We start from the raw sequence: 16,415 nt of genomic DNA, 5'->3' as shown, positions 1-16,415 counted from the left end.
TTACAAACCGAGGGAGACAACAGGAACTGAGAGGAAATCTACCCCTAGGAAGAGAAATTCTCTTCTGTAAGATGTAAATATGGGAAAAAGGTGTCTCCCCACTGATGCTTAATCACCAATCCTTTTTTTTATAATAACCCAACATTTTCAAAATCCAATTGTCTTTGGGACAGAAAGTGAGGTGAATCTTCTGAACAGGGGCACAGACAGCAAAAAAAGTTACAGGGGTGATAACCCTGCCCTATATTATCCAAAAAGCTTAAAAATAGATTTTTGGGCTGGAGCTACACTTAAAAAATGTACCTGTTCCTAATTACAAACAGATTCAACTTAACAACAAACCTACAGTCTCTATCTTGTTTGTAACCTGGGGACTGCCTGTATACTGTTGCTGTTCAGAGTATATAGAGCCTGGGGGCCCCATGCCTTTTTTTTTTTAATTTGGGTGCGGGGTTCACCTTAATATCCATACCAGACCCAAAGGGCCTGGTAATGGGTTGGGGGGGGGGGCAACATTACATTACAGCCGCAAGGAGTTTTAAATTACTTTTATTCCTTTAGAAATGTCATTTTGTGCAGGGACTGCTCTAAACACAGGAAAAATGCACCACTTTACAGGCATACTATGGACACCCCTCAGGCACGATATTTAAAGGAATATTACACTTTTATTGTTTCACTTTAAGCATTATTGAAATCACTGCTCCCGAAAAAACGACCGTTTTTAAAACTTTTTTTGCATTGATACATGTCCCCTGGGGCAGGACCCAGGTCCCCAAACACTTTTTTGACAATAAATTGCATATTAGCCTTTAAAATTAGCAGTTTTGATTTTTCACGTTCGAGTCCCATAGACTTTAACGGGGTTCGCGTGTTCACACAAATTTTTGGTCTGTTCGCATGTTCTGGCCGCAAACTGAATCGGGGGTGTTCTGCTCATCCCTACTCATGGGATGTTCTCAGATAAACCCGTTGAGCAAAGAAAATCCAGCAAATAATATCAAAGGGTATTAAACGTATAGTTAACCTAACCACATTCCGTTCTAATCAGTACTCAAATCGTAACCATGTGTAGTAACATACAAGAACCTGAGTATGGTACAGAGAGGCAGGTGAAGGGGAGGGAGGGGTTGAGGGGGAATAGTGAATAAGACATATTAGGGGACTTTTGTACCATTTCCTGAGAATATCAATGTCAAAACTTAATGCAGTTCTAAAACATCCCAATAAGTATTGGGTTCAAACTACATATAAAAAGAGGTGGAGGGAAAGAAGGAAAGCAGAATTGAGGAAAAAAGAAAGTGGAAGGAGAGGAATTCAAGAGGGTCAGCCCAGAGCTCATTTAGGGAACCGAAACGGGTCCCATATTTTATCAATTTTTTCAGAGTTATTATGGAGTATGTCAGTGAGTTTGTCATTAACCATAATCCAGTTGACTTTATTTTTAACATAATCCAGAGGAATAACCAGTTGTTTCCAATGCCGAGCCACTGTAATCCTTGCTGCTAACAGTATATATGTGATTAATTTAGTTGATTTCCTGGGCACCAATTCGGGTAGTCTATGGAATTAGGCCACCTCTGGGGATCTACGGATGTTCACCCCTGTCACCCAATTTATTAAATTAAATACCCTAATCCAAAACCTAATCACCAGGGGGCACTGCCACCAAATATGGTGCATTGTCCCCAACTAACCACAGCGTTGAAAACAGTTAGGTGATGTGGGTGGATGCATTTTAGCTACCCGAGTTGGGACCAGGTACCAACGCAACAGTGTTTGTTTTATAGTTGGCCTCAATTAGAGTGGTATTGATAGAGATTTTGGATAAATTATAAGCAATATCCTGGCATTCAGACAGATCAAAATTAAGATTCAGGTCTTTTTCCCATTGATTCATATAGGAGTTTGGTTCAGTGAGGGAAGCACAAACCGCAGATAGTCGTCCCCTCAAAGGACCTCTTGTCTGGCAAGATAACTCAAACATTGTAAGTGTAAGCGGCTCACTTATTAGATTAAGTTTGCGTCTGACAAAGGATGCAATTTGGTTATATCGGAATATTTCACTGGTAGGTATCTGCATCTTGCCTTTAAAATGTTGTAAAGAATATACCCAGTTACCATTAAGGTAGTCGCCAATTCTCAGCAATCCTTTATTGAGCTACCAATGAAATGATTGTGGCACTAACCCTGGTGGAAACTCCGGATTGCAGAAGATGGGAGCTAAAGGTGTGTGTGGGGATGATAGGGATGCCCGGTGACGCACTCTGTCCCAAACCGCCAATGAATGTGATAAGGAAGGGCATAATATAGGAGGGCGTAACTGGTTGAGAAGCCACATCAGTAATCCTATGGCCAAGGGGTAACAGGGGATTGCCTCAAGGGAGACCCAAAGAGGTGCAGGACCTGTAGCTGTAGTATGGGCAAGTTGGGAAATCTGAAAGTAGTTTAGTAAGTTAGGGAGACCAAGCCCACCCTTTCATTTTGGGGCATATAGGATCCACTTGTTCAGTCGAGGTCTTCTATTACCCCAGATGAAACGAAGAACCTTGGCTTATAGACGCTTCAGATCTCCTCTCAGGACTGTCACTGGTAGAGTTCTAAAATAATAAAGTATCCTGGGTAGAAGTGTTATTTTGACAGAGTTGATTCTGCCAAACCATGATAGTGAATAATCCGCCCAACGGCGAAGGTCCTCCTTAAGTTTTTTAAACAACGGGGGATAATTAGCTTTATAAAGAGTCTCAATAGAAGGCGTTAATTGAATCCCTCAATATTAAAGGGAATGTGATGCCCATTGAAAGTTGTATCTATTCCAAAGAGTCCATACCATTGACTGGGGAAGCGAGACATTAAGGGCTGTTGTTTTGTGAGGGTTCAGGGAGAGGCCGGAAAGCAAAGAGAACTGGTCCAATAAGGATAGCAAATGAGGTAGAGTGACTTGAGGGTTTGTAATATACATAAGGACATTGTCGGCAAATAAGGCACATTTATGTTCTTGTTTCCCACAGCTGATACTGGAAATATTAGGGTGGGACCAGATTGCCATGGCCAAAGGTTCGATAGCTAATGCGAAAAGTAAGGGTGAGAGAAGGCATCCCTGTCTCGTACCACGTTTGATAGTGAATGACTAGGATTTGTAACCCCGTATGGAAACCTGAGTGTCAGGTCACCTGGGACCAGGTGACAGATGCACTCTGTAGAAGTCAGAAGTGCACCGCTAAGGTAGTGCACCCTAAGACTGACTGCTGCGGATTGAACCCTGGAAGGTTCAGGAAGCAGGTCTACAAGATAACTAACATGGATCCCAGTGGGAGCTAGAGCATAGATTCCCCAGGGCGCGGAGTCTAAGAGCCAGTGGGTGTTCACCAGAGCCTCTAGTGGTGAGGATGGACTGCGCTGCAGTCTGGCTCCAGGTCACGGCCCCCAGGGTCTCACAGCTCACGCTCACCGTAGACTACAGGAGAAGAGGAAGGAGGCAGCAGGCTGGAACGACAGGGAAGTAAGGGGTAAGCCAAAGGTCAGGGTGACTAGCAGACAAGGCTAAACATAACACGCCAAAGGTCAGGGTAACAAGCAGACAGGGAGAGTCGAGAACAGGCCAAAGTCGGTAACAGGAATCAGACGTAGGAAACACAGCAAGTACACACGGAGGCTAACACACAATGGTTGATCAGCACTGCTGGCTTGCAGTGTATAGGTTAATATAGGGTTCCCTGATAGGGCCTGGGGTGGGGCCATGCTTAGAGGAGAGGTTATAAAACCAGTCAGGTGAGAGGCAGCTGGTCTTTAGAGATGAACACATGGAGACAGGTAAGCTGACAGAGAAAACTCTATTGCATAACCATGACACTGAGCTGACGGAGATCCATATAAAGTTTTCAATAAGGATAAAAAGCTAGGTCCGAACCCGAAAGTAGTGAATAAATAATTCCAATTCACGCTATCAAAAGCCTTATGAAGGTCTAATTATAGAAGGAGAATCTCCCGAGAAAGGGGGCCATCCCAGTTAGCGCGTAAAGCTGAAATCAAGGTTATGGTTCTACGAATTTGGTCTAACGTTTGGCGTCCAGCGATGAATCCTGACTGATCTTTATGAATGTATTCTGCCAAGAAAGTGTTGAGACATAGGGCCATGAGTTTCATAAGGATTTTTTGATCACAATTAATTAACTAGATTGGGCAATAATTAAGGACATTGGTAGTGTCTTTATTAGGTTTAGGAATAAAACTAATATAGGCCTTATTTTCATCCAGAGGAACCGCACCTCCATCCCACAAGGAATTAAAATAGAGAGCCATGTGTGGGACGAGCTGTTCTGAGAATTTTTTGTAATAAATGTTAGTGAGACCATTTGGTCCTGGCGATTTCTGAAGTGGTATCAGTTTGATGGTATTACTGATCTCTTCACAAGTGAAAGGCTGATCCATTATATCTCAATAGAGGGGACAGGTAGGCTCCCCAGAAATTCCCTGATGGATGAAGAAGCAGCCTCCATATAGGTCAGCATAGAAATTATGGAATTCTTGAAAGATTTTTTGAGGATTTTGGAAAATGTGACCCCCCTGAAAGTCTAATTTTGGGCAATGCCAGATGAGTATATCTAGGAGTGAGCTTATGTGCTAGCAAGGATCCTGGGCGATCACGCCAAGTAAAAAACCTATGATTGGACCAGCGCAATTGCTTCTCAGCTTTTGTGGTGAGGCAAATGTTGAGTTCCAAGGTGCAGTCTGCTCATAATTAAAGAATCAACCAGTGGCAGCTGACAACAACCCCCCCCCCGCGCACGGTCTGCGGTGCAGGACAGAGAAAGCCCTCCCTGCCCATCGGGCAACCAGCAGTAAGGCATCTACCTGATTCAGGGCTGAGGCTGGGGCTGTGGTCTCCTCTTCTCCTCTCTATTAGAGCCTCTGGCTCTAATCACGTGCTTCAAAATACACACCCCCCGCCTATCCCCGCCTTGGTAATTCATGTGTCCGGTGTCCTGAAAGGGGCCGGACACATGAATAGGGAGGGCAGCGGAGGAGTCGGGGGGTGGCGCCCGTGCGCCCACAATGCTCGGGCTGCCACTGTTGTTATCTTAAAGTAGAAGTCCATGCTAAAACTAAAATCCCTACATCTATAGTGCTGTGTGCATGTAAACTTAACCACTTCAAGACGCTGCACACCGATATATATCCTGACTTTAAAGAGGAATATCGTTGTTATGGCAGCAGCTAGCTGCCATAACCCTGGTATCCTCTTCTTCGGCCGGTGGTCCGCTTTCAGATAAAAGTGGTCTCTACGGAGGATTCGCTGCGAGATCACTTTTATCTCTGGTGCCCTCCGCTGCTTCATGGAGCTGTCGACAGCGGCGGAGGCGATCGCATGTTGTGCCTCCCTTGGCATGGAGACGAGTTAGGGGCCCCCACCCATCTCCATACCATTGCAGGGCGGAAGCGACGTCAAAACGTCACTTTAGCTCATAGCTCTTAAAGGGCCATTATTTTATTTTATTTTATTTTTAAATGACAATTTTTTTTTTTTTTTATATTGGTCTTTTTGACCCCAGATTTCATATTTAAGAGGTCCTGTCATGCTTTTTTTTCTATTATAAGGGATGTTTACATTCCTTGTAATAGGAATAAAAGTGACATATTTTTTTTTTTTAAAGAACAGTGTAAAAATAAAAAATAAAAGGCAAAATAAATAAGAAAAAAAAACCTTTTTAAACGTGCCCCGTCCCGCCTAGCTGGCGTGCAGAAGCGAACGCATACGTGAGTAGTGCCCGCATATGCAAACGGTGTTCAAACCACACATGTGAGGTATCACCGCGATTGGTAGAGCGAGAGCAATAATTCTAGACCTCTGTAACTCAAAACATGCAACCTGTAGAATTTTTTAAACATTGCCTATGGAGATTTTTAAGGGTAAAAATTTGTCGCTATTCCACGAGCGGGCGCAATTTTGAAGCGTGACATGTTGGGTATCAATTTACTCGGTGTAACATTATCTTTCACAATATTAAAAAAAAAATTCGGCTAACTTTACTGTTGTCTTATTTTTTAATTCAAAAAAGTGTATTTTTACCAAAAAAAGTGCGCTTGTAAGACCGCTGCGCAAATACGGTGTGACAAAAAGTATTGCAATGACCGCCATTTTATTCTCTAGGGTGTTAGAAAAAAAAATGTATAATGTTGTAATGCGATGTCTGTGTGGCGCGATTTCAGCCATACATTTTGTATGGCGTAAATTGCATCGCATCCACACCAGAATGGTGCAGGACCCTTTCCCCTCACCCACACCTGAATCGCATTGCATGGGTGCTCACACCCATGCGATGCGATTCTGGCAATCGCACTGCATTAAGGTAACATTGTCACCGGAAACAGTTCGCATGGACGCTGTGCGATTGCAATGCGGTGCAGGAAACGCACAGGGCTCAAGCAGGTCAAATAGAAGTCACAAGGTGGTCAACTGCAGGTCAAGTGTACAGTACCTTCAATAAATTGTAAATTAAATTGAAGGCTCTCAAACTGAGGTCACAATCCCACTGTATTTGCACATGGAGACAGGCCTTTTAAGTGGCACTAAATTCTGGTTAAAAATAGGAAAATTATATTCAAGTATGTACTCTTAAATTCGTTCCAAAGGCAGAAGGTTCTTTTCTTTTTTTTTTAACCTTAATGCATTCTATGTGCAAACACCCCCAGCTCCCTTCTTATACTTACCTGAGCCCAATCTCAACCCAGCCATGTGCACAAGAATACTGCTCTCTCTCTCCTCACTGGCTCAGAGGCAGCGGGAGCCATTGGCTTCTGCTCCTGTAATCACAGGCAGCAAAGAGGGAGGGTCCGAGCTACACTATAGGGAGCTTACTATGGGGGCACTCAGCAGGGGGGGAGCCAGGAGCACTGGTGGGGGACCTGAGAATAGGAGGATTGGGGCTGCTCTGTTCAAACCCATTATTATAGGTACTTACTGTATATAACGCCATCAATTTACATATATACTGTATTTTGTGCATTCACATCAGTCCCTGCCCTCAAGGAGCTTACAATCTAAGGTCCCAACTCACATTCATACTCATACTAGGAACAATTTAGACAGGAGCCAATTAACCACCAGCATGTCCTTGGAGTGTGGGAGGAAACTGGAGTACCCGGAGGAAACCCACACAGGCACAGAGAAAACATACAAACTCCAGGCAGGTAGTGTCATGGTTGGGTTTCAAACCAACAACCCTAATTCTGCTAGGTGGAAGTGCTAACCACTACACCACTATGCTACCATTACACAGTGCAGTTAATTACTTAAGCCCCCGGAAGGTTTTAGCCGCTTAATGACCAGGCCATTTTTTGCGATATGACACTGCGTTACTTTAACCGCTTCAGTCCCGGAAGATTTGACTGCTGAATGACCGTGCCATTTTTTGCGATTCGGCACTACGTCGATTTAATTGACAGTTGCACGGTCGTGCGATGATGTACCCAAACAAATTGACGTCCTTTTTTTCCCCACAAATAGAGATTTCTTTTGGTGGTATTTGATCGCCTCTGTGGTTTTTATTTTTTGCGCTATAAACAAAAAAAGAGTGACAATTTTGAAAAAAACACCATCTTTTGTACTTTTTGCTATAATAAATATCCCCCTTTTTTTTAAAAAAAGCTAATTTTTTCAAGCATATATTGATTGGTTTGCGCAAAAGTTATAGCGTCTACAAAATAGGGGATAGATTTATAGCATTTTTATTATTATTATTTTTTTTTTTACTAGTAATGTCGGCGATCTGCGATTTTTATCAGGACTGTGACATTATGGCGGACACATCGGACAATTTTGACACATTTTTGGGACATTTTTGGGCATTTATACAGTGATCAGTGCTATAAAAATGCATTGATTACTGTAAAAATGTCACTGGCAGTGCAGGGGTTAACACTGGGGGGGCTACCAAGGGGTTAATTGTGTTCCCTAGTGTGTGTTCGACGTAACATAATGCCGATTCGCGCAGCCGAGCCATGTTGCCGGAGTACAACTGCGGCAGCTTATCGGCAAGCGGTTAATTGACAATTGCGCTGTCATGTGACGCTGTCCCCACAAATAGAGCTTTCTTTTGTTGGTATTTGATCACCTCTGCGTTTTTTATTTTTTGCACTAGAGAGACAATTTTAAAAAAAAAACAATATTTTTTACTTTCTGCTATAAAACATATCCAATAAAAACATTTAAAAAATCAAATTTCCTCATCAATTTAGGCCAATATGTATTCAGCTACATATTTTTGGTAAAAAAACATCCCACTAAGCATATATTGATTGGTTTGTGCAAAAGTTTATTATGGAATTTTGGAATTTATGGAATTTTTATTTATTTATTTTTTTTTTACTAGTGTAGCAGGGACACATTTTTGATGTAACTTAATGTTATATCTTATCCTATGGCGCCATCTAGCGGCCAAAGTGCAAAAGGACTGAATCTTTATTTTCTTTTCGCTTTTCAAGTTGACCTGGAAGTTTTTGTTTGTTTATATCTGGACATTAACTTGACCTACCCACAATGCACAGTGACTCCCATGATCCTTGGGGAGCAGAACTGCATTGTGGGAAGCCTATAAAAAGGCTGGGAGCGGCCAGCTTAGGTCTCTTGGAGATGCATGGCCAGCCTGGGAGGATCTGTGTGAGATCCCCAGCCCAGTGCGGCCTACCCTGTGCGGAGCAGAACAGCAGCCAGCGGTCCTGCCTTACATCCCTGCGTGCTGGAGCAGCAGTGCGATCGTTCCAGAGACCCTTGAAGGAGGTAACCGAGGACTCCTGGTCATCTGTGAAGTGGTACAGCGTGGTGGTGTGGCCGCAGTGAACGAACTGAGATACTGTGGAGAAAGAACCCGGCACATCAGAACGGAGTCTCCTGACAGCATTGTCCTGGTTGGGTGAGAGGGCTAAGGCCCACAAGTTTCTTGACGCACTTTCATACATCAGTTTACACAAGACAGCGTTGCTGGGACCCGTAGTCCCACAAGCAAAGTCAAGAGGATTCAACACTAAGTCACTGCATCAAAGTTAGTTATAGCTCTGCTGCATCAGGACTTTGCTTTATACATCAGGTTACTTTGTTAAGGAATCATTAACTCTTGAATTACAAAATTACCTTGTTGCTAGCAGAAGAAAAGAAGATAAAGAAGGACTGTTAAGTAACACATAAGGCCTTGGGTAATTTTACTGTATCAGGGGGTGTGATATTACAGGAGGGAGCTCCTTAGTGTTGTATTATACTAAACTGTGGCGTAATTGAACCTTCAGGGCCCCGATGCAAGAAACCATGGAGGGCCCCCCTGACCCCCGGACATGGCCCTTTTCTCCGAGCCTGATGGTGGAACACCAGGGCCCGGTCACAAGTGGGTGGCTGCATATAAAGTAACCGATTTCTCCATCTCCCCCTGCTTCTCCTCCTCTCTCTCCCACAGGCATTCAGCGGCCGCAGGAGGAAAATGAAGAGATGGGTTCCTATATGTCGGTGTTTCTCAATCTTTTTCCAGTCAGGGCACCCTTGAAGTACACCCCTAGGTGAATGGGGCTGCACTGCAACCACTCCGCAACTGTGTGCATTGCATGCAGTTGGAGTATAGTGATGATGCATTTAAGGGGTTAAAACAGGCGGTCAGTAGGCAACATATTGCCTCTTTACCGGCTGTCAAATGCCTCTGAAAAGCGATCCGAGCATGGATCGCTTTTCACAGGAACAGCATTTTTTTGCTCGTACTATGAACAAGCAAAAAAAATCGGTTCTGATTGTGCACATATAGGGGGTCAGGATTAAAAGTGTTTACCTAAAATGTGCATACATACATGTAAACACACACGTATAAAAACACACGCATATATATATAAAAACACATTATATATTTATATATATATATATATATATATATATATATATATATATATATATATATATATATATATATATATATATATATATATATATATATATATATATATATATATATATATATATATATCTCTATCTATATATATATATATATCTCTCTCACATATGCACGCACATATAAACCAGTGGCGGCTGGTGCTCAAAATTTTTAGGGGGACGCAAGCAAACTGAAAAATTATGAAAAAAACATCAATTGCAGCCACCGTGCCCATCAATTGCAGCCACCGTGCCCATCAATTGCAGCCACCGTGCCCATCAATTGCAGCCACCGTGCCCATCAATTGCAGCCACAGTGCCCATCAATTGCAGCCACCGTACCCATTGAAGTCTGCCACTGTGCTATCAAATGCCGCCAGTGTGTCATCAAATGCTGCAACTGTGCCATCGAATCCTGCCAGTGTGCCCATTAAATGCTGCCACTGTGAATCCCCCACCGGCTCGCTGTTTGCCCGGCACTTACCCTGTCTCGGTGGTGCAGCGTGTGACGGCCACGAGCGGGGTCCTCCATGCATCTCCTGCCATCCTCATCTCCCATCCTCTCCTCCTGATAGGCGTCCAATAGCCGTGCCTATCCTTTCAGCCAATCAGGTGACAGGTAACAGACCAGCACACCTGATTGGAGAGGTGGTTCAGCCTTAGGAAAGTAAATATTAATTCGCTTTTCTAAAACACCTGGGTGGACTGTGAGCGCCAAGCATGGCACTTGCAGTTAACCTATTTTGAAGCCTATTAGAGCCTATGGCTCTAATCAGGTGCTTCAAAAACACCCTGCCACTGTAATTCAGGCATCTGAAAAGGGGCCGGACACCTAAATATGGGGGTGGCAGCGGTGGCCATGGATAGATTCATGCTATGCATGAATCTATCCATTGGTCATAGAGAGGGTGGCTGGAGATAGGGGGCAGTGCCCGTGTGCCCTTATGGACGCACCACCACTGATAAACACATGCACATATACATACATGCACACTCACATACATACATGCACACATACATGCACGTACACGCACACATACATGCACGTACACACACACACACATGCACGTACACGTACACACACACACATACATGCACGTACACGCACACACATGCACGTACACGCACACACACACACATGCACGTACACGCACACACACACACATGCACGTACACGCACACACACACATGCACGTACACGCACACACACACACATGCACGTACACGCACACACACATACATACATACATGTACACACACATACATACATGTACACGCACACACACACACATGCACGTACACGCACACACACACACATGCACGTACACACACACACATGCACGCACACACACATACATACATACATGTACACACACATACATACATACATGTACACGCACACACACATACATGTACACGCACACACACATACATACATGTACGCACATACAGTAGATATTCATATAAATAAACGGCAGACCTTTACCTTAGTTCTTCCTGCTGGAAACTGCAGTGTAGGGGGAGACAAAGAGCACAGCACACACTGTACTTTCACTTTGCTGAGCTCCCTGCACAGTCAGTGCCGATTACAGTTCGGCTGACAAACGAGGAGCTCAGTCTCAGCCGCCCCTGCTGTTCCTCCTATTGAAGAGTACAGGGGGACCTCAAGGGCCCCCTGCAGCAAGGGGCCCGGTCGCCATGGCGATCTCAGCGACCCCTATAATTCCGCCACTGATACTAAATCAAGTCAACATTTGATTTAGTACAGCCTTAAGCGCGCAGGAAATAGGACAGTGCTTAGAGTGAGATACACGCACTCTGACGGTATCCTATTTACTTTGTTATACCTCTCATATATTTCTTCAGACATTATACACCTGTATTGTACCTTTGTAAAGTTTAGTTGTCTGTCAGACTGTTGGTCTGACAATACAACCATTGTAGTTTAACCCTTCTAATACAACTACAGTAAATACAGTTATTAAGTACAACTGTGTGAGTGTTGATTAACTCTTCATCACCAGCCAAACGAGGGTAAGGTAATTACAAACAGGTATACAGTATTATATTGAGTATCGTGGACTTGTCTTTGTGATTTTGTTCTAACTGCACATTATTACACCACAGCTGTGTCGGGGGGACTGAGATATTCAAGGGGGTATAAAGCAGAGTACAGGCCCAAAATAAATCAGCAGATTTTTAGCAGGACTGCGACATTGCGGTGGACAAATCTGACAAACTGACACTTTTTTGGGGACCAGTGACACTAATACAGTGATCAGTGCTCAAAAAATATGCACTGTTACTGTACTAATGGCACTGGCAGGGAAGAGGTTCACATCAGGGGCGATTAAAGGGTTAAGTGTGTGCCTAGCTGGTGATTGCTAACTGTGGGAGAATGCTGTGACTGAGTGAAGACAGAGATCGGTGTTCCTGCTTAGCAGGAACACAAGATCTCTATATTCTTCCCTGTCAGAACAGTGATCTGCCTTGTTTACATAGGCAGACCATCATTCTGCCTCTCCCGGGAACGATCGTGGTTTGCCGGCGGACATCACATCCCGCCAGACCTGCTGATTGGCATCCCCTGTGTCGTGCGCCCCCCCCCCCAGTGTTTAGTGCATGAAATGACGTACAGGTACATGATTTCGCACAATAGAGCCAAAACTGCTGCAGTAAATATGCAGTAGACGGTCAGCAAGTGGTTAAGTACTGTATGTTACTTTAAAAAGAAAATTGCTTTCACAATCGCTTTAAGTCAGAAAAGTTCCTTTTATTACTCTCAACCTCCTCCAAATCTCCACATTCCTTTTTTTCTCTGCTGTGATCTGACTTCCTGTTATAGGGTGTCTAATGCCTCGTTTCCACTGAGCGGTTCGGTACGGTACGCTATTTTGGGTGTTTCCATTATGAAAGCGGCGCATACAACCGAACCGTTCCATTCAGGGTCCTGCTTCAGATGTGGGGCCATAGAAAATGGAACGGTTCGGTTAGGGCGGAGCTATGATACATTCCACTGATTGGCTGACAGAAAACCCTCTGCTGTGCTATGCTGAGGCATTTTTTCTAAACCCTGTATGGCCCCTTGTGGTCCCACTTGCAGTGGAAACGCTCACCAGAATAGACCGGACCATTCTAGGCCATTCAAACTGTACCAACCCGAACCGATGCGCTCAGTGGAAACGAGGCATAAGTTCATTCTCCATGGTTTCCCTGTATGTAGGTACATATCCACCCTCTCTGAGATAGACTATGGACTATGGGATTTGTAGTCTGCATAAAGTGCAACTAACGTGCACTGCAAACAGAAGTGAGGGGGGAAAGAAGAGGTTTGGGAGCTCACATAGGACATTACAAGGAGGCATAAAAACACAGCAAGAAATAATTTAATGAAAAATAGATTACCTGGCCATTAGGTAGTGAATGTGTATGGATTATGTTTGGAGAATAAGGATATCGTTTAGTATCAATGTATTCATGTACCATACCTCCCAACTTTTTGAGATGGGAATGTGGGACACCTATCAGCAAAAGTATACAGGCATAGGACACATCCCTTGTCACGCCCCCTTAAATATTGGCTTTATATTGGCTTTTAGAATTTACAAATGCAGCAATTTAGAAATCAGATGAAAGATTTAGGGCTGGAAAACACTTTTTGATAGATAAAAAGTGCATTTTATATACATCTATATAGATCGGACCATAATGAGGGACAAATGAGGGAGAGACATTCCCTAGAAACCGGGGACAGTCCCTCGAAACCGGGGACAGTCCCTTGAAATCAGGGACTGTTGGGATCTATGATGTACTGTTCTTAGTCCCATTAGGGACAGTAATATCTGCGGTTATTATCCTGTTAGTTTTCTGCTGTGACCTTATTAGCAGTGGATATGATGGCAGTGAAGTGACCTAGAATAAAAGCATTTCTCAGGAAACAAACTTGGTTCCCATGAAGAAAGCACTGAGCCCTCGTGTCATTTCAGATATTAAGCCTAGCACAATTTCTGCTCATATTTCACTTTCTTGTGGCAATAAGGGTTTTCCTTTCTTACATAAACAAAGACGTTTCACAAATAGCCCCGGGAGCTGCAGTTTGTGGTAATATGAAATGGGTTGTGTTCCAGGAAAACAAATATCAGGAGGTAACAATTGTGAAGAGAAAACAAGTAAAGCCTTATGTCTTTCTAACATGCAAGGACATTACTTCCTATCATGTTCTCCATGGTAATATGCAATCATACAATACATAAGGCATGCAGAGCTATACTATATACACTATATTGTCAAAAGTATTGGGACCCTTCTGGTTTGAAGTATTTGGCATTGAGGCAGTGGGAGGTGACATGGACACTGGCCGGAGACATCAGTTACTCTGCAAACTTGAGGCTTATTGGATCTTCACCCTCGGGAGCATGGCCCCTTTGGGCCTCAACGAAGATCCAGAAATGTATAATATAATCAAGTAATGAAGAGTACGCCCCATTTCTGGCCTATCTTTGTGAATGGAACCCCCTTCTTCCCCCTTTCTTCTTTTGGACACCCCCCCGTCCCCCGAGGGAGTGTGAGTTCCCTTTCTCTTCCTGTCTCTCGTACTAGTCAAGAGAGCCCCCCACCTCTGACACTTCTCATCTCATTTATGTATCTATCATCCAAGTGGGTTATCCACAGGTATGTATGTCTTCCCTAGGGGTTGTCTCCTAACAGGCTCATACACCTATATTTATGGTCCCTTTTTAGGGAAACTTCTGGTCCATTTTAAAAACCATATGATGCCAATATAGGCTTTGCCCCTGAGTAGATTTATTTTTTTTTCTTTTTTTCCCCTTTTGATTGTCACTGATCACCCGGGCATAAAAATCCCCTTTCTACTTTTTTGCACTTGCCCCTGATTCTGTTCAGTTTTTTAGGGTCCACCAAGCATTTTTTCTTTTCCTGCTTTCAATACAATTTTTCTATACACTTTTAATGTATTTATTTAAGGTACTTATATAGCGGCATCCAGGGCTTTTTTTCTCAAACAATAGGTGCTGGAACTTAACCACGGCCCCACAAGACCCCTCCCCCTACACACACCCTCCAAATCACATCAAATAGTGTGTTCAGTCAAATTTCATGAAAACAGTAGGAGGGTCTGAGAGCTGTCACTTGTAAACACAGAAACCAGACTTCTGTGTTTACAAGTGATTGTGGTGAGCAGGCACCAAAGGGTCTGAGCCAGAGGTGGTGGAACTCAGTTCCACCAAGTTCCCCCTGAAAAAAGCCCTGGCGGCGTCTATTTACACAGTGCTTTGGATGTATATTGTGCATTTTCATCGGTCTCTGCCCTCAGGGAGCTTACAGTCTGGGGTCCCTGTCTCACATTTATGCATGCACATGCTGGGGCCAGTTTGGACAGGATCCAGTTGATCTACCAGCATGTCGTTAGAGTGTGGGAGGGGACCAGAGGTCTCAGAGGAAACCTACACAGGGAATAGAGAGCATGCAGACTCCGGGCGGGTGTGGTCATGGCTGGGATTCAGAACCAGGGACCCTTTTGCTACCAGACGAGTGATAACCACTACACCACTGCACTTTTAAGTTAAAATGGTTTTCCTATAAAACAAGCTTCCAAATATAAGATCTATTCCTTTAGTGGGTCTTCAGTATTTCTGACAAACGTTGCACTCCCATATATACACACATTATCTAGAGGTCTAATAACGATAGGGCACCTTAAACATTTGCTAATATCATTTTGGCAACATAGACATATTGCCTATTGTATATCCACTTGTTTAGGCAAGAGATCATATTGATAATGCACACATATACTCTAATGTGATGGTCTTTTTATGTTAGTACGACTGTGAACACCAGGTGAGAGCCATGTAGCCCTTGTTCACATTTAAAAAGTACTGATTTCACTCAGCGTGATGTAGGTGGCCTTCACTAGTTCTTGGAACCCATGTGATATCTGCGTTTCACTCTTTGTTTTGCCAAGAATACAGAGCTTTGACCTCTACATTTTGGTCTTTACCAAGATGGCGGAGGCCCGTGGAGGGGAAATAACATTCATAGCAGCAAGTGCTCGCTGGAACGTGTGGAACTCCCATACTTGGATCTCACAGCAAATGAGTGCTCCACATTCCTTCCCCCCTTATTGGGCCACTTGCATCATTGTGGTAAGTGCACATACAGTGATACTATGTTCACAATATAGCTAACATCCCTGGATCCCCTAGCTCTTTGCTACTTAATGATAGAGTCACTCATCGCTAGCATTTGGAGTGTACTACAGATGTGGTGATTTTGACTGTTGGGGGTCCTGTATCATAATGCAGTACAGGGGGTCCCCTACTTACAAACACCTGACTTACAAACGACTCCTACTTACAAACGGAGGGAGGCACCAGGAAGTGAGAGGAAATCTACCCCTAGGAAGGCAAATTCACTCCTGTAAGAGTTAATATGGCCAAAAAGGTGTCTCCACTGATGCTTTATCACCAATCCTTGTTTCCCTAATAAC

The sequence above is a fragment of the Aquarana catesbeiana genome, linkage group LG12 (assembly GCF_042186555.1).
Source record: "Aquarana catesbeiana isolate 2022-GZ linkage group LG12, ASM4218655v1, whole genome shotgun sequence".
In the NCBI taxonomy this organism is placed as follows: domain Eukaryota; kingdom Metazoa; phylum Chordata; class Amphibia; order Anura; family Ranidae; genus Aquarana; species Aquarana catesbeiana.
The sequence above is the reverse complement of the archived record's forward strand: the minus strand, read 5'-3'. Positions refer to the sequence as shown.